We start from the raw sequence: 19,000 nt of genomic DNA, 5'->3' as shown, positions 1-19,000 counted from the left end.
CTATGCTGGCTGTTCCCAATTTAGGCCAGCATTGTCCTGTACAAAGCATGACTGATGCTGTCTGAGCATGTGCAGTGTGCCCAATACATATGGCAGCTTATCTCTGTAAAACACATTACTTCGGTGGTGATGAAAGAAGCATAATTCAATTCAATAGATAAAATGTGGAAAAGCGATCACCCAAAGGTGAACCTAATTGAAGAAACGCAATGTGAGCACAATCTAAAAGTATGCAACCTAGCAGGCCTAGTGCACACTTTACCTTTTCTTTTACCAATAAATCGGGCGCGAGAGCGCGAACGCAGTCCCCCACTACCAGAAATAATGCAGTTGTGCATCCCGCATTTGGGAACATAGCAGGGGTCAGCAAATCCGATGTGCAATGGGTAAGTCTCACCCTGGGAGATCTGCCCTTGAGATCACATTCTCCCCTGCCAGCTAAGTATGAGTTGCATGCAGGAGGGCAGGGGTTGGGTCAGTTCTGGGAAGCCCCGCTAAGCGAGGGTGAGAAGGCAGGCCCTGACCCAGCCCCAACCCCCCAATCCCCGGAATCTCTGAGCGTCTGCAGAGCTGCCTGTCCCGCGTGTAGAGGGAAGCTCCAGCAGGCAGAGCCCAGCAGAAGAGCAGATTGTAGCGCAGTTCCTTTCTCCCATCAGGTGCTGCTAGGCCCGAGATTTGTATAAATAGCAGGATGGCTTGAGCAGGCCTGTTGCAGTCTGCCCACTGGCCTGTCAGCCCCACACGGGCCCATGGCCCTCCTGAGCGTAGCTGCTCAGCGCTGGCCCCATTCACACCATCATAATCATCCTGGACCTCGACGCTCCACCACCCCTGAATCTCAGAGTTCTGCTCAATGACAATGCTGAAGCTTTGACATCTTTGCCGTAACCATATGCCGTGTTGTGTCAGCCGAGCCTGCACAGCGCTAAAGGCAAGTATTCCCTTGTCAGGGCCCAGAGGTCACTGAGTCTTCCAGTGCCATCCACTTGGCACGGCCTACTGTTCCCAGCGTTTTCTACCCGCAAATCAGCACCACTGCCAAACAGAACTGCATCATTGGGGCCCATCGCTGCTGCTCTCCGACTTGACCCCAGCCCAGCGCAAAGGCACCCATGCTTCTGGTCTGATGCTGAAAAGCCTGGCTCTGCTGAGATCCGAAAGACAAGAACTAAGGTATTTTGGGAACATAGTACTATTGTTTTTTGTGTTGCAACTGTATCAGCTCACACCTCTCCTGAAGGGTATAGGCTGCCCTCAGACTGCACTACCAAAAGAGTGAAAATAAGTTATACCTGTTGGGCTTGCCTGTTTCACTTTTATGATTGGGATCACTGCTGCATGGGTATTAAGCGTGTTATAAATAACCTATCATACCACTCGCATTTTCTCCAGAGCTGCAGCAACTATTCGAAGTGTACTACGATCCATTTTGTGAACAAACTCAATCCACTAACAAACGAAAACTTTGGTTCCCATTGATTTGGATTTGGATTTTGTTTCCTTTCTATACATTTCTGAAGAGCGTTTTTTGAAAGGTTGTTCTTGAGTGTGTAGATTATTTGCTATTGCCCTCTTTTGCTGAATGGCAATTTCGACAAAACATTTTTTTGCTGCATTTTTTTACGTTTTTTTACCCAAAAAAAAATAGATGGTAATTTTGGGTAAGGTATATAGAAAGTGAGGGTGCAGGGGTTCTGCCACCGGTTTTTGTGGTAAAAAAAGCAATAAAATTGACCCAAATGAATGTGGCGAAATTGGCATTCGCCATAAAAAAGGCAGAGAAAGTTTATTGATACGATTATTTATGTGTCCACAGGTCAATCACAGCATGGCTGGGATTTGTAAGGGGGCCATGGTGATTGAATCGGGTTTACTGGTGAAAGGATGGTGATCCAGCACAGAGCGGCTCCTTTTGTGCCAATGTTTCCAAGTCTCCCCCCAAAAATATTGTGACTGATGATGCTGATAGCAGTCTAGTAGAGTGAGTGTGCGCTCAGAATTCTCATTCGTCTTGTTCTTTTATGTATTCCGAATAGAGCACAGAGTAGTTTTGCGCACAGGCAAATTTAAAAAAAAAAAAAAATTTTTTTTAACTCAAGCATTGTCCAACATACGGCCTGGCGGGCCACATTAAATGGCTTGGCGGGCCGCATTGTGGCCCGCGGGCCGTACGTTGGACAACCTTGGTCTATACCTTTATCAGATCTCTTTTTCTGGTAGTTACCCTGTTTCTGTCTCAGAAGAGTTTTGACCACAGTTCTTAAGACCACTGGTTCTATCAAATCAAAACCAAAGGGTCTCAGACGAGTTGCCTCATCTTTGAGGAGTTGCTTAATTAATGGCGTCAAGCAGTAAATTAATGCTCTGTCCTTTTATTCTCTATGAATTCAATGATCTCCAAGTCGTTTGTTGTTAGTAATGTCAGATCGGGTACATGGTGAAACAGATGAATCCCATTTGCCCTATTCAAAATAAGGCTGTCATTTGCTGGAATCATTCTTTCTAACACTAGCATGTCGAGTTAGTTCAATTTTATTGCTCTTCTTGTACTTCTAGTCTTATCGTTATGAATATCAGCTTTTCGGCCACCTTCCTTATCGCATTGCCATCTCTAGAATTTCTCCTTTCTTTGTATATGTTTAGTGGCAAAATTCTGTGATTGCCTTCATGGTATGCAGTGGGCCTATCCTTAAGTGAGGGCAGAGTTTGGGCATGTTCTTTAGAGCAACCTATTTTATGTGGCTGAATAGGTTTTATCAAATCCCTTAGCTTCTCTCCCCTCTTTTCTTTTGTTGTTGTTGATAGATTTTTGGTATCATTGTCTTCCACTTCTGAAATAATCATGGTCGGTGCATTATTTAATCTTTCAGATGTAAATTTCCTGGGGCAGTGTGCTTTTTTATCCTCCTTGTGTGTGTCATTCTCTTCAGGGCTTACCTGAATCCTTTCAGAATTCAGATGGATCCAACCCCTCTTCTTAGGTGTTGACACTTCGTCATCCTGCCAGCTCACACATGGATTTCTATGATCGTTGTGATTAGTTGGGAATCTAGTTCCTATTCGCTCGACCTGAATAGGAGATTCTTTCTGGATCTCTGGGCCTTTGGACAATCTTGCCACTTCCCGCTCTTGATCCTTTGTGCCATCTCTCTCGATGTCCATCTTTTTGTGATTCATTGTACAAAGTGTTGTCATCTTCTGATTCAAGGCATGATACTGAGTATGTCGATAGATCTAAAAGGTCTATTGAATCGGTCTACACTGGTTCATCTGCCATTAGCGTCACTAGTTCTTGGCCATTTGGGGATGGTATTGTTTGTGGCCATTGCTTTATTACCCTGTCAATTTTCAATTTCAAGTTAGTGACTTCCCGACTATTTGTGGACAATACTATTTTCGGGAAGGTGATGTTTTTGATGACGGTCAGGCTACCATTTGTTTTGTGTTTCACTATTGCTTTTTGGTTCTTAGTTTTCTTTGTCAGAATCTTCTTTGATGAACAATCTCTACCAAGACCAGTCTTGGAATATTGAAGTTTCTTCTCTGGGTTGGTAACTTGTGTAGAGACGGCTTTTGCATGCAATTTGGGGTTAGCAAAGATTTTGCATGGTTTTTGCATAAGTTTCCCCCCTGGTAGATTTGATTAAAAAATGGTAGGGTTCCTTTCCAGTTCCTGTGGTACAGGGACAGCAGTATCGTTCTGATCTTCCTCCACGGCAATAGTAACTGGGCCTTTTGATTTTTCCACATTGGCACCGGTTGTGATTTCATAGGCTCTCTTACCTCAGCCGATGACATTATACCCAAACTCGCACCTGTCGGGTTAGTAAAAATGTCAGTGGCCATGTCACCTTGGTTCTGGCCCAGTTTGCCTTGTTGTCTGGAAGCCTCGTATAGATTAGGTTGTAATGGCCGTGTACTGAATTCACCCAAATCAGATAGGTGTATATCTTTCGGGCCAAAGGTTCGCAATGCTCTCCTGTTTTCCTTTTGCTTAATTAAAGGATCAAGTATGACATGGACGAGATCTGAGACCTTGGCTGTACTATTATCCAAATTGCTCTGAAAGACAGATATGAAACCCTCCACAAATATCATTTTTGATTGGAGCATCGCCATCATAGTTGTCTGATCTTTTATTTGGTCCCCTATTTGTTCATACAATTTCATGAACAGGGCCATGGTTGCTGTAAGTTTCGAAATGCCAGAAAGTCCAGATCTCTGGACCTTCCTTGATCACCACCGGTAGACGGGGGTGTTGAAGTTTCTTCATCAGTCTGATTTGTCAATGAGGCATAGAGTTTAGGCCTTTCCCTTGTGTCTGTGATTTCTTTCAGCAAGTCCAAATGCCCTCTCTTGTTGGGCCAATTACAATACCTCCAATGTGTCTTAGATGAAGTAGATTGGTACATGTCATTGGGCCTCATTAGGACCCTGGCGGAAAGGGATTTACGCCGGCGTAGAGCATGGCGTACCTTTCCGCCTGACTACGAGTTCCCGTAGCGCCAGGGTGATATTTTACGCCTGCTTTTTGCAGGCGGAAAAATCCATGGCGCTACGGGACTTGTTGTTAATTACGCCACCGTAATTTACGGTGGCGTAATTAACGCCTTCCCCACTCCCATTATGCCCTAGGGGGCAAGAATGGGAATGGGGAAGGGCAAAATGGGGATTGGGGACTTACCGCCCCGCCAAGGTCGGGATGGGGCGGTAAGTCCGCCAACCACCATGGCGGAATTGGCAGCTTAGCGCCATGGACCATGGTGCAAATTGCACCATGGTTCTCCGCCAGGGTCATAATGAGGGCCATTGTCTTGATTAGCACGGTCAGCAGATGGCCTGTTCAAATAAGGTGCCTCCCGTGTTTGACCCTCTTGTCATGTGATCTCCACACATTCCACTTTGTTAAAGCCCACTCTGCAGGAGTCTCCCAGACTCAACCCAGTTTATTCCACCAGCAAGGAGGTCACAATCAACAGCTAGTCTGGAATTTCTGAAAGCCCTTGTGTGTCATCATGGGAGAGTTGTGGGCCCAAACACTTGATTAGTTTCGATGTGGAGCGTTGGTAAATAAAACTGTGGACTCTCGGTTGGCTATCAACTTAAAGGCCTGGTGGCTTTCATATGTTTTTTCTCAGGATGGTTCCATGAAGGGAAAATGTTAGTTCTGTTCATTCCAGTCCCCAAAGGTGGGTTTTTGTAACCACCTATGTTTAGTGGCATGTTGCTTAGCTCCCTTCCCCTTGAAGGGCCCTGAAATAACAGGCTTCTTGTATCAGCAGCTTTTTGCTTGTTTCCCATTACCATTAAGGGTAATTGCGTAACTTTGGCTGCACTATCTCCGTCTTCTTGGACACAGCTAGGATCCCTGTGTACTGGGGCTATGGCTTCAGTGGTTAGGTCAATTGGAGGATGATTTGCGTTTATGTTCACAATACGGCTATGTTCCGCTGAAGTAGCTGATGTTGCCAATGTAGTTAGTAATCTGCATTCAAGGACCATTTTATTTTTTTTCAAGCAGGGCATAGCCGTTGCTCTCATTAGCCACTGCCAGTTGCAAGCTTGGTTTCACACGCAATGGGCTGCAGGGGGTCTATTAAGTTTCCCTGCTTTCTTCCATTGTGTTTACCTCGTGACAGTTAGTATGTTCCAAGTTGATCAGATCTACCTCCTCCTCCTTTATTTCCGAGGGCTGTGTGAACGTGTAAGTGGAGGAATCAATTTGACTAGCGTTGTTGTCCATATTGTCCATATATAAAGCTGTGCTCGCATTTATGGACACTTTAATCATAAATGGGCATGGGCACGGCGGACTAGTTGTGCCTGTAAGGTAATCACTCAGGTTATTACCCCCCCACTGGACAAACATTATTAAGCACAGGCTTAGGCATGGAAGGCAGCGTTGGCAATGTCCTGCTGTCAGTTCTGTCGGTTCTGTCTGCCATAATGCTGCTGGCGGTAACCCTCACATCCTGGCCACCAACAGGAATCCTTTCTTAGTGAGGGGATGTGTGTGGGCAATCTTGGGGCACAGACTGGGGCCTTCTCACCATGGGAGACATTGGGGACATGGAGTTGATGGTCACTCCACCTACCCCAACTGCCCTGATTGCTGCACCAGGACCACCACCAGTCTTGTCCTCCTCCCGATAGCTGCACGTGTGGGTAGACTCTGGCAGCACACTCAGCCATGGTTGCAGCGCCCTTGATGTTTATCAGTATGCGTAGGCAGTCAGCCGTCCACCAGCGAAGGCAGCAAAGACAGCTAAGACTCATCTGCGCTTCTGCTGTGTGCTCCGCGCACCAGGTAGGTTTTTAGTCAGCAGGCTCCTCCTCTCAGGAAGACAATGGGGGAAAGACTCTCTCGCCATGGTAGAGCGCCAAAACAGTCAAGCAGCTAAGACTCAGCTGCGGCTCTGCTGTGTGCTCCACGCACGGGTAGGTTTTAAGACAGCAGGCTCCTCCTCTCAGAAAGGCAATGGGGGAAAGACTCTCTTGCCATGGTAGAACACCAAAACAGTCAAGCAGCTAAGACTCAGCTGCGACTCCGCTGTGCGCGCCACACACCAGGTAGGTTTTTAGGCAGCAGGCTCCTCCTCTTGGAAAGGCAATGGGGTAAAGACTCTCTCGCCACAGTAAAACGCCAAAAAGGTCAAGCAGCTAAGACTCTGCTGCGACTCCGCTGTGCGCTCCGTGCACCAGGCAGGTTTTTTGGCAGCAGGCTCCTCCTCTCGGAAAGGCAATGGGGGAAAAACTCTCTCACATTTATGTTCTGAACTTATGTTCTGAACTTAGCATGCACTCACAACTCTCTCACCCCCCAGGAACAAAATATGTGAGTTACCTCCTTTCTCCTATTGTTCTTTGTTGACCATTTGGATTTTGAAAGTGAAAAGGGACACAAATGTAGCATATTGTGGAGCTACAGTTCAAAGTCCTTGCAATAATCTTGAGGGATTGATTGTGAAAGGAGGCTTTGCTTCGCCCCTGTGCATTCTTGTTTTCCCTCCGGCTTTTGCCACCTACCTTCGTATGGTTTGTATGGTGGCAGACTATGGGCCTCATTGTACCTTTGCCGGCACCCAGTCTGTGGCATTGCCACCAGATTATGAGTGCCGGAGGGACAGTGTAAATCCCCATTCATGGAGCCTGGTAGTACTCCATGAGTAGATTTTCCATCATTACCGGCACCAGCACTGCAGGTGCCGGTAAGAAGGGCTTTTTTGTCGGTACGCTAACTGGCTTAACTCCAGCCTGTAGTTGGCTCGTGCAGTAATGTGCCATTATCCACAAATACTGACACTTATTTACTGCACCGTCTGACTTAGAATGAGGCCCTATGTTCATTGGGGGCTTGTTTTTAAGTTTTATCTTTAGTGAGGACGACTCTAGAATTGCCACTGACCACTTGACAGAATGTGTGGTTGCATGAACATGCAAGATCTGTTGGGATATTCCATTGTGTATATTATTTCAGCACATATTTTTCTGTGTCCTCTCTCTAGAAGAAAATCCATATACAGTTGACTAACACGCATGCCTATTAATACAAAACATTTTCCTGTGTCGAATTCCCTCTCTGCATCTGGCACAATACATAAGGCCTCATTACAAGTGCACCGGTCCGGAGTTAACACCGCCGTTAAAACCATACCGGCACCGTTTCCACGTCCGCCCAATCATGACCCGCGTCCCCGGAAACAGCACCTCCCCAAACCGCCACCGCGGAGTAAAGGTCCCCGGAAAATCCGACTGCACGGAAACCACCCCGTTACCGGCAATACGAAACACCGCAAGCATCACAACTAGCGCGGACACGGAAAACCGCCAGAAAAATTGCATTAAAACCGTGATCACGGAGGCGGTACCGCCGCCACCGCGAACAAGACGTTAAACAGTGCCTGCTGAACTGAATCAGGGCACAGGTGCACTGAATCAGCCCAGCTGGACCCAGCAGCACACTGGGAGCCTACAAAAGGGCCACACCCAGCCAAACACAACACAGAAACCTGCAGGCAACAGCTCTAGTAGCACTGAGACTGGGCCTACTCAACCAACAGGCAGCACTGCACATGATGGCAGTAATGGTGCAGAGGAGGAGGCGGAGGCGGAGGAAGTGTAGGTGCCAACAAGCCAACCCTGCACCCATGGCCAACCCCATTGTCCATCCGGCACAACCCCGCAGGCAGCCAGCAATACCACGCATCAGGGCCTCACCCTGGGACCTTACCCCTGGACAGATCCACACACTATACCGGCTGGACCGTCCCACAATCCTGTACATCACTGCCATGATTGAGGACAACATCAGCAGCCAAATAGATACCCCCACCACCATCCCCCCCTCCTGAAGGTAGGGTCTGTGCTGCATTTCCTTGGCACTGGCACCTATCAACACACGGTCGGTGAGCTGCACGGCATATCACAACCCTGTTTTTCGAATAGCCTGGTCCAGGTACTGGATGCCCTGTTGCGCCATGTGTCTAAACACATAGCCCTACCCCGTACCCTCCCCGAGGTCATTGCCACCAAGTTGACCTTCCATGCCATAGCAGCCATGTCAAATTGCATTGGTGCAGTCGACTGCACCCACATCGAGCTGACAGTACCACGTGCAATTGAGACAATAGGAAACAGTACCACTCACTGAATGTACAGATGGTATGTGATGCCATGCAACTGATTACACACTGCTGCACACGTTTCCCAGGCTCAACCCATGACTCAATGGTACTGCGCAATTCCACGTTGCCATGGTACATGGAACGCTATGCTAGACAAAACACCTGGCTATTAGGTGAGTACAACTGACAATGCTCTGACCCTGTTGAAGTGGTGTGTGTGTCTCCAGGACAATGGGCAATGTGAGTGTGGCGCTGTGATCGCACCTGCCATCAACCAAATAGATTGCGTATCACAAACATCACGAAGTAAGACATGACAGGTCACCACTGTGTGCCCGTACACACCCTGCCACATGACACACACAGCCGATACTTCCACTGTCACATACACCTTGTGCCACTGCTAACACCCACACACAAATGGGACACTGACCTCCCAATTCACATGATGCCGGTAAATTAGATGTCCTGCATTAACTACTTCTACACAATGGAGTGACTTTGCCATGTGTGCACAGCACTGCACTATGCCATAATCACAATCAAATGTCACCCACAGGTCAGAGTACACGTGCACGTACATGTGTAGGCCGATATCCGGTTGGCTGCATCCACTGTGATGGCCAATAATCACTTCCAACCACTGCATGGCACATATGCATGAATGAACAATGATACAAGATGGCACAGCATCAGGTGATGACATGATACCACAAACACTGACATGTCCCCCCATCTCCATCCCATGTAGGTGATGCTGGATATGCACTCACGCCATGGCTGATGACACCTGTACGGAGACCAAGGAACAGGCATGAAGAGGCGTACAATAGGGCACATATCGGCACACGTGGAATGATTGAGAGGACATTTGGACTGCTGAAGGCCCGGTTCCGCTGCTTGAGCAGATCTGGTGGGGCACTGCTGTACAGCCCAGTGAAGACGGGTAAAATCACCCTGGTATGTGCCATGCTGCACAATATCTGCCTGCGCAGGAACATCCCAATGCCACCAGACGGAGATGAAGAAGATGGAGACGGAGATGGGATGGCACCACCTCCCCCTGGGGGGCCACATGATGTCCAAAGAGCACGGGATGAACTGATTTGCATCTACTTCTGAGACACAGCACATTCACAGCAATGCATGCACATGATGATGACAATAAATGATTTGTAGTACTGCAAATGAAATGATAGATGTCCACACATGTATGTTTAGGTTTAAAATGAAGATGTATTGAAGAATTGACAAGAGGGAAGGAGGTGCAATGGTAATGGAAACTGTACACCCGTGCCCACCCACTGCCCAAACGTACCCACCCCCACCCATGCCCCAATGTCCAAACACCCAAAACAACCTCCCCCACCGCCCAAACGTACCCACCCCCACCCATGCCCCAATGTCCAAACACCCAAAACGACCTCCCCCAACACCCAAACATACCCTCCCCTCACACCCTTCAAGTCCACATGTGTCCTGCAGTGCCCCGCACACATGCCATCACTTCCGTGTGCGCTTCTGGGCTTGTGTATCCTTGGCCGAGAGCCCCGTTAGGCAACTCGAGCGCCTCCTTGGACTGTCAGTAGTGGAGCTGGATGGGGTGGTGGTATTTGATGGCACCGAATCTGGTATGGATGGCATACGGGCTTAATTTGCCTGTTGCCCAATCAACAGGCTCTCTATGATCCTGGAGATGTTATCATTGCCCTCCCGCACATGGCGTGCCAGGGTGACAATAGTGCTGGCAAAGCGTCCTATTGACCTTGACAGTCGCCGCACTGACGTACTGTAGCACTCCCTTTGCAGCCGAGATTCCTCAAGCTGTCTCTCCACCAGCTGTGTGAGGGTAGCCTGCTGCTCCTCCATCCTCTGCATGCGGGAATTGAGCTCTGCCATAGATGGGGTGAGTGACCTCAGGGGACTTCTGAATGATGTGGGGCTAAACTCAAGCTGGTGAAAGGATCCCAGGTCATCAAATGTGGCCATCTCCCCCTGAGGGCCAGTATCAGGGTGCTCTGCCTGGGCACTTTTGTCGCTACAGGCCGCCTCAACTGCATTGCAGCTGCCTTCTGTGTTGGTTCTGGTGACCATGATGGGTTCCTGTGGCACCTGTGTTGGCTCAGGCAGCGTCGAGACGCTGGGGGTTTCGGTGGTGGTTACCGGCACATTTGTTGCTGTTGTTACTGGGTGCAGTGATGCCAAACTGCTGGCAGCATCCTCTTGTGCAGGTGCGGTGGCTTGAACAAGTGCCGGTGCAGTCTGGATGGCGGGTTGTGCCGTGTCACTGTCACTTGATTCAGCTGTGGGTACACAGAGGACATGTAATTAGTGTTGTCGTGGTGCCTGCTGGGTGCCTCACATGCATCATACAGGCTGGTCATTCAATAGTGTTAGTTTCATGCATTGATGTGATGTTGGTGGCCATACGGATCTTGATGGGTCCTTTGGCCCTGTCATGCACTGCCCGGGGGGGGGGTTGTTAATGGGTCCTTTGGCCCTGTCATGCACTGCCCAGGGGTGGGGGGGTTGTTAATGGGTCCTTTGGCCCTGTCATGCACTGCCCGGGGGGGAGGTTGTTAATGGGTCCTTTGGCCCTGTCATGCACTGCCCGGGGGGGTTGCTAATGGGTCCTTTGGCCCTGTCATGCACTGCCCGGGAGGGGGGGTTGCTAATGGGTCCTTTGGCTCTGTCATGCACTGCCCGGTGGGGGGGGGTCTTTAATGGGTCCTCTGGCCCTGTCATGCCATCAACTTATTCTCATATGGCATTCATGTTTGCGCACTTAACAGCATCTGCAGGTGGGCTCACTCCTGCCTCAGCCTCCCCGATCCCATGGATGCCCTCCAGGTGGAGGACACTGCTGCAACGCTCCTTCCATGCTTGCAGCCTCAGTGGGGAAGGGGGTCCTCCACCTGTCCCACTGCTGCGTTGGCGGTGTCTGGAGATCAGGTTCCGGACCCTCAGCCTGAGGTCGTCCCACCGCTTGTGGCAGTCCTTGACGCTCCTCGTAGTCACGCCCACAGCAGTGCACTTGCGTGCTGCTTCAGCCCACAATTCCTTCCTCCGCTGCTGTGTGGAACGCCTTTGATCGGCGCTGAACAGCATCTCGGCATGCTCAACGATATGCTCCACCAAAACAGTAAGCTCTGCCTCACTGAAGCGCTGTTTGCGCTGCCTCTGAGCTGGAATCTTGGCATGCATGCTGGTGTTCCCTTTTGCCTTCTCACTGTGTGGATTGAGCTTGTGCTGACTCTGGATGGCAATGGATTGTGCTTTATATGGTCGCCGCCTCTCTGCTTCCGGTTTCGACGATCATGGTATTTCCGGTTCCGTGTCCGTGGAGACGGAGGCGGACACGGGTTTTGCGCTGCTCGTGGCAGCGCTATGTACGTTTCCGTGGCTTTTTCCGTGACGGTGGTAACAAGGTTTCCACGTCCGAGTGGTGCGCGCGACCGACATCACATAATCAGACGGTTTTTCCGCAACCTTGCGGACACGGAAACTTTGTTTCCGCCTTGACAGAATCATCGCGGTCCAGACCTGACGGGTTGAATTGAGGCCTAAAGTCACATAAAATAACCTGTCAATTGACTGATATGGAACTGACAAAACTTTCCAAAAACAATCAAGAAAACATTTTGGTCAACAATACAAAAAGGGAGAAAATAGCATGGCTGTAAAAGAGAAAGGTATGGGTGAAGAGGTGGGTACATCAGAAGTGCAAAAGCTATATGATGGGACCGCAAAAAGAAGGGGTGAATCTGTAAACAGAATATTGGCCAAAACATTTTTAGCAGCATTAATTTGGGAATAAAACACATATATTTGATCTGTACAGCTGACTGTGGAATGCTGTGCTCGTGGTACAAATGCCCGAGAAATGTCCTTGAGTGCAGTCTTTTTCTTTTATATTGACAAGCAGGTAGTGTTAATTCTGTGCTCTGTGATGTCTGTGCGATAACATTGAAGTATTCCTTAGCGTGCTTTGCCGTGTGGCTATTCTGAGATGACACTGCTGCCCATTATACTGAAGATTGCCAGTCAGTGATCAGAGGATGGCTGACAAGCATCATTAGCATTTCATAGAACTATGAAAGATTCAGTTCTCGCAATGTAACTTTACAACGTTACTTTCATGTGGAAGGATTCAGGCTCCACGTCAGGCAGAATTCGGAACCACTTGAACTCATTATCGAAGTATTGACCCTCATCACTGGGCAGAGACAGTAAACATTTACAAACATGCAAATTTATCTAAAACTCAGGTCAAATGAGGAAAATATTAATGATTCGCAATCCATTCAGCGTTCCCTGTATAATTGTTAGCATGTATATGTTAAATTTGTATGTGTGCTTTAATGGACCTTCTTTTTCTAGCTTTACAACATGATCATGAGTATTCATTTAGCATATTATCCTTCATCTGCCACTTATTATATTGCCAATATATTGCCTCTTTTCTATGCTGCTTGCTCTGCTTCTGTACTGAGCAGCTCAGGGCTGTTCAACTGTATGGATCCGGGGCAATAGGGAGCTTGACTAGATCTGTGTGTTCAACTCTTGACTCTGAACTGCAAAATTTGGAGTATCAAACCCCGAAGTCAGACAAAAAAAAAACATGATTTCAATCCTCAAAGATGGCAAAAAAAAGTACAAATCATGACGTGCATAATGCACCTCCTTATGTGCGCAATTCTCATAGCGTCTTTTGTTTTCTGAATTATGCATGTTTCATCATCGTTGTAGGATCGCAGAAACATTAAGCCTTGTGAGATAGTTTGGGGCATGCTGCTACAGGTATGGCTTTGTTAATTCTAGATGGTACACCTGGGGTCAGATTACAGAAGCTTTGCTTGGTGCAAGTGCAAAGTTGCATCGTATTAGCAGTAGGGCAAAGTTTGCTCTAATGCAAAAACAATGGGGCCATATAGTAAACATTTGTGCCATTACAATTTTGCATTGTATATGCACTAGGGAAAAATTGCTCTAGTGTAACAACATGCACTTTCAAGGCATGTTTGTAACAGGGCAAAGTTACAGGATTTGAGGAACACAAGCATCCCGCAGACTGCATGATGCAATTACTGTGATTCACAAAGTCTGCTTTATTAGGAGATGCTTTGCCGCGTGCAAGAATCATTTGTCTGTCTTTCTCACCTAGAATCATGGTCAATGATTGAGGACCTTGCCTTTTCTAACCCACGTTTAATTTAACCTCATTAAAATCTTACCATACATCCAATGCATAAGGGTAAAGAGGAACGTGAATGACGATGAACAGAGGAAAATCGAATTTTTTACAGAATGATACATATGATATGATATGACGTGGCATTTTGTTAAGCGGCTTCACTTCAACACTACAGCTAAGTCAATGCCAAGTCTGGGATGCTGAGGGAAACCCTTATTGATATATTTTTAGGTCCAGTTCATGTACTCTGGATGACAACCCTTATTTAACACCCCTCTCTTAGAATCTCCCTGATCCCACTGAGCCAAGAAGTAGGTCTGTTTTGCAAATTTAAAAGGTTTATTTGAGAAATATAAACAATATATATATATATCACACTTCTATAAATAAATTGATAATGGATATTACACTTGTGAATATGAGCAGTAATCAGCAAGAGGTAACTTATGAATAGGAACAGAAGAATAAGGTGGGAAAGAATGCTTTATATGGTTCAAGGAAACGCAATGATGAATGAAATGCAGTACAGAAAATAACTTGATATGGCTTCAACAAAAGACAATGTAATCACTTTTCCTCTGGTGGCAATTCACCCCCCCCTCTATGCAATGCAAGGAGATGGAAGTAACACACACAGTCTTCGGGAATACAATCAAATACAATACGGAATTCAGTTCCCCCCAGCAAGCTTAGAGGTAACAGGCAGAAGTTTGAAACACAAGCCCAAAATGCTTTTAAATGTGATGGCAATGGATGGGAAAATGTGCTAACTGATTTTAATTCCCTCTAGAGATTCAGGGTGAGTGAGAGATGCTTGTTGGTATAGATCAGGCTCACTTTAGGAATGCTCTATGAGTTATTACCAGGTTGCAAACGGATTTTTAACAAAGGAAAGAATGGAGCTGCTATTTTGACAAGTGGAGAAATTGAGCCAAAATCGCAAATCGAGGTAAATTTCGTGAGTGCGTAAATCACGATTGCGGAAAAAGTATAGGGAGTAGGAAGTCGGTTCTAGGTTCATTGGAAAGCCTAGAATCACAGCTTTAAAATGAAGATTTCGTTCCTAGCCCAAACGGTTCCAGAGATACGGACGATTTAATAAAGGTAGATTTTCGGATTTAAAGTAAAACTCAAAATGACAGGTGACAGCTTGCAGCTGCAGAATTGACAGGTGACAGTTGTGCAGCTTTACAAATGACAGATGACACGATTTCTAGGAGGCTGTTCTAATTAGGTTAAAATAGTTTGGATTAGATTATTTTAACTAAGAGATTAGTTCTGCACAGTTCTGCTAGGTACTCACAATATAAATTTGAAATAGGCCTCGTCACGGATCTGGTCAACACGTCCAGCGGCGGTTCTCTTTGCTCGGCGGGTCAATCAGGCACCGGTTCTGCTCACAGCGATCCGGATCTCTGGTTCTGCTCACAGCGGTCTGGGTCAGCTCTGCTCTGCTGGTCTAGCCTCTCTGGATACAGAGGCCTCTGGTTCTGGATACTGCTCTGCTTTCCGGTCCGGATCAAGTGGATTCTGGATGTAACACTGCTTTCTGGGTACTGGCAAAAGTTCTTGGCAAAAGAATTCAGACAGCTTGCCCGGCTGTGGAATAGTTTGCAAATGATTTTAAGGATGCTGAGGCCTGCTGAGAAGAATTCTCAGTTTGTGGGTTTAGGCCCTTGCTTTAAGTTCTGAAGTAAATTTCTGGTCTCTGAAGATTGATGGATGTGAAGTCTGGAGTCTCCCGGCAGAGCGTCCCGCAGAAAATGGAATTGAATATCTCTACCTGTCCCAGCAGTCTCTTTTTATGTGTTTTGGAAGTGGGTGTGTGCGTGGCATAACTGAGCCTGCCCCTCTCTACTTGTCATTGGCCCAATTTTCCCCTCTCCCATGATTGGGGGAAGGAAATGGATTGTCATCATGATGAGGTCTGTTTATGGGTCAGAGGATCCTCCCCTGGTCAATTTGCCCACAAATCTATATTTGATTAAAATATATATTTCCCAGATACACAATTTGTTGAAATTACATGTACACATTATATATTCCTTATGGTCCATGATTGTCCGCCTCCGATCTTCCTGGGGGCTTGCATTCCAAAATGACAACATTTTGCACTTTTTGACTGGTTTACCAATATCGGACATTTACCAAAAATTACACACATGTGCGCAAGGAGTATGGACATTAATTGATGAAGTGTCAGATTTTTAACATGCAGACATTTGGAGTGAGACCCTATTTTCTGCTAGCAACTGCCCAGCATACACCACAGGGTCCTAACGCCTCTTAAAACGTGCACAGAAAAATCACAAGAATAATGATATTACTTATATAATTTTGACCAGTCGCACTATGAGTTATCTATCTTTTTAACTTATGCCCTGGTGAAAAAGGGGTTTGGCTTCCCACATCTCATGGTGGAAGAACTGGTTTATCCACTTCCCTCAAGCTCAGCTGGCTCTCACAGGCACTTCTCCTCCCACTTCTCCCAAGAGGAAGCCACTTTACGGCCCCCCCAATATAACATTTGCCTGAGTCCATTGTTCAGTTTGTGCAGTCCCCAGGTAATTCAATAAGAGAGGTGTCACCTCCTTTTTGTGGGGGCAGCAGAATGCAGCCAGGCCTGGGAACACAGCTGTTGATCCAGTTTCAACTCCTGTCGGGGGTAGTTGTCAGGCAGAATCCAGTTTCATTAAGCCAGGTTTCAGCTAAATGTCACTTTAGTTCCCAGTTTAAATCAAACTTACAATTTTTACCTATACATTAAATAATTACTTCCTTCAAGTCATTTCAGAATATAGTTTTACATTGTATCCACCTCTTAGCAAGTCTTTCCATGGTCTGGTTTGGGTTCCTCTGTTCAGTTTTACACAAAAGTCTGGTGGTTTTAAAACGCCGGCTTTCTGATAGTGGTGAGTGCCGGTATTGCAACCATTTTTGGGATTAAGAAAATGAATTCCCCACAGTTCTGAGTTGCTTTTTGGCAATCAGCATTGCCATTCCCAATGGTTTCAGGCTATTGTGTGTGTAGCCCAATGGTGGTTTTAGGCAGTGCCCTCCTGTGCTCACAACATAGGCAAAAATGGGTGGCAGCCTATTCTTCATGTTTTCCCTGTGCACTCTCTGGGGAGTTCTGGCCATCATGATGTTTTCCATGCCAGTACTGCACAGTTTTATGGTAGGGCTTGGATGCATGGGTAAAAACAGCCCACAATTTATAACGTGCTTGTACACACGTGTTTCTAGGTGCAACAAGAAAAGGAGGGGGAAACAAAGAAAGGACAAAATAACGATCTTTCTAGGCCTTCTGTCATACAGATCATGGAAGTGCGGGGAAGAGGGAAGAGGAGAAGTGCCAGGGGGTAGTGGAAGGGTGAAGTGCAGTTAACTCACAAGTGCAGCCAGAGGGTGGCTCATAAGTGCAGAGAGAAGGCGCTGTAGGGTTACAGATACAGACCCTTAAGTGCTGGGGAGCCCGGAGGCAGTGCAGGGGCAACTGGACATGCAGGAATCTGGGCCCGAGTTCAGAGGGTAACCAGGTGACCAGATCGCAGAGCAGTCAAGTGCATCAGCAGGGGAGAGGAAGAGAGAAAGCAGAAGCAAAAAGGAAGGTCTTAAGTTGCTTCTGGAACCGGAGGTGGTTCTGCTTAGGTTAGAGAGAGGCAGGGAGGCTGTTCCAGAGGGAGGCCCCAGCCAAGGTGATAGATCTGCCAGGGCCTGATCAGTAATACAAAGGTTGTCACTGAGGCGATTGAGCAGGATGGGTGACTGTGTCAAAAGCAGAGGATAGATCAAGGAGAATGAGGACAGAAGGAAGATGAGAGTCAATATTGGAGATAAAGTCTTTACGGGTGTTCAGGAGAGCAGTTTCAGTGCTTCTGGCTCCCTTCCTCCCAATGAATCTCCCTTTGCTTAAATCCAACGACTCCTCCATATATCATAAATCCCATAGAAAACCAAATCCCATGGCACGTAAAAACTAGAGCCCCCAGAATCCCTGTTTTCCTGTGTCCTACCCCATTACAGCTATTCATTCTCCTTCCCGTCCCTCTTATTATTATTTCCTGAACTCCCAATCTGCTCTGACAAAACATCATTGTCCCCCCTATTTATTTCACAAACCATACCCCAGTCTCCCTTCCGAATTCACCCATACCCCTAGGACAAAGAATATGATTCCTCATGACAGCTTTTCCCCATCCTACCCAGTACGATACTTAGAAACTCAACCCCCCTTTTTCTGACACATAAACACTTTTTCACACCATAGAAAACAACGGACTAACACTAGAGTCATTTGACTGACATGTTCCAACAGAAGGGTCCGGCAGAGTCAGGAAATTGACAGAATCACAGACACCTGACTGCCCTTTCTCTTCCCCACAGGGATAAAAGGTAGAGCACAAGACAAGCAAGGCAGACCGCACAATGAGACAGCTAACCCAGCACGCCAATTCAAAAGGAGGAGAAAGGTGGCGAGAACTGAAGGGAAGACAAGGAGAGACCAAACCTTACCCTTTTCGACCCAGACCCGAATCGTAAGACCGTGGTCAATAGCTAATGTGTGTTGCAGTAGATGTCAACGGTACATGGAGCATGCCTATGCTGATAAGCAGGACAGAGAGAGACACCTGCTACCGTGGTACCATCCTTGACTCCAGATACAGAAGAAGCCAAGTGGTTCATCACAGTCGGGGAGTCAAGGGAAGAGCCAATAAGAAACCAAACTGTGTTGAATGAAAGTTGCAGAGTGACAAAAGAAGTAAGTTCAAAGAACTGTTGAAATTAAGGGAAAACCAGCTGCAGAACGGTCCGGTGCCACGTGGGTGCTCATTCGAGACACTCTGGTTGATCCCTCACTTGTTGAAACTACCGATATCAGTTGGCCTCAGGAGAGATGCAAACAGGAGGCCAAAGTGGTCATACAGGGAGGGGTCTAGCAAAATCCTCTGTACAGTCGAAAGTCTTTGACTGACAAACCATTGGGAAAGCTAAGGGAAATGAATTCCACTTAGTGAGAAAGAACTCTGTGTAGTTGGCAAGATTGAACCTGACGGAGGTTTGCTAACAGGAAGGGGCAAACCATGATGCCCTAAAGAACATTGTGATGACAAGAGTGGACCCGATGGAGGGATTTCCACAGTGCACTGTTTAAAAAGACATTAAGACCTGTGAAAGCAAC

The 19,000-nt window shown here is 47.1% G+C and overlaps 1 non-coding gene across 1 annotated transcript; it reads right to left on the bottom strand.

The window, feature by feature from the left end:
* Positions 1-284: 284 nt before the first annotated feature.
* Positions 285-446, bottom strand: LOC138565551 (U1 spliceosomal RNA). Its single transcript, XR_011301393.1, has one exon. It is a non-coding gene; the product is annotated as a U1 spliceosomal RNA (small nuclear RNA).
* Positions 447-19,000: the final 18,554 nt, after the last annotated feature.

The sequence above is a fragment of the Ambystoma mexicanum genome, chromosome 1q (genome assembly GCF_040938575.1).
Source record: "Ambystoma mexicanum isolate Mex_15411 chromosome 1q, UKY_AmexF1_1, whole genome shotgun sequence".
Taxonomy (NCBI): Eukaryota; Metazoa; Chordata; class Amphibia; order Caudata; family Ambystomatidae; genus Ambystoma; species Ambystoma mexicanum.
This window is presented reverse-complemented; position numbering and strand designations above follow the sequence as displayed.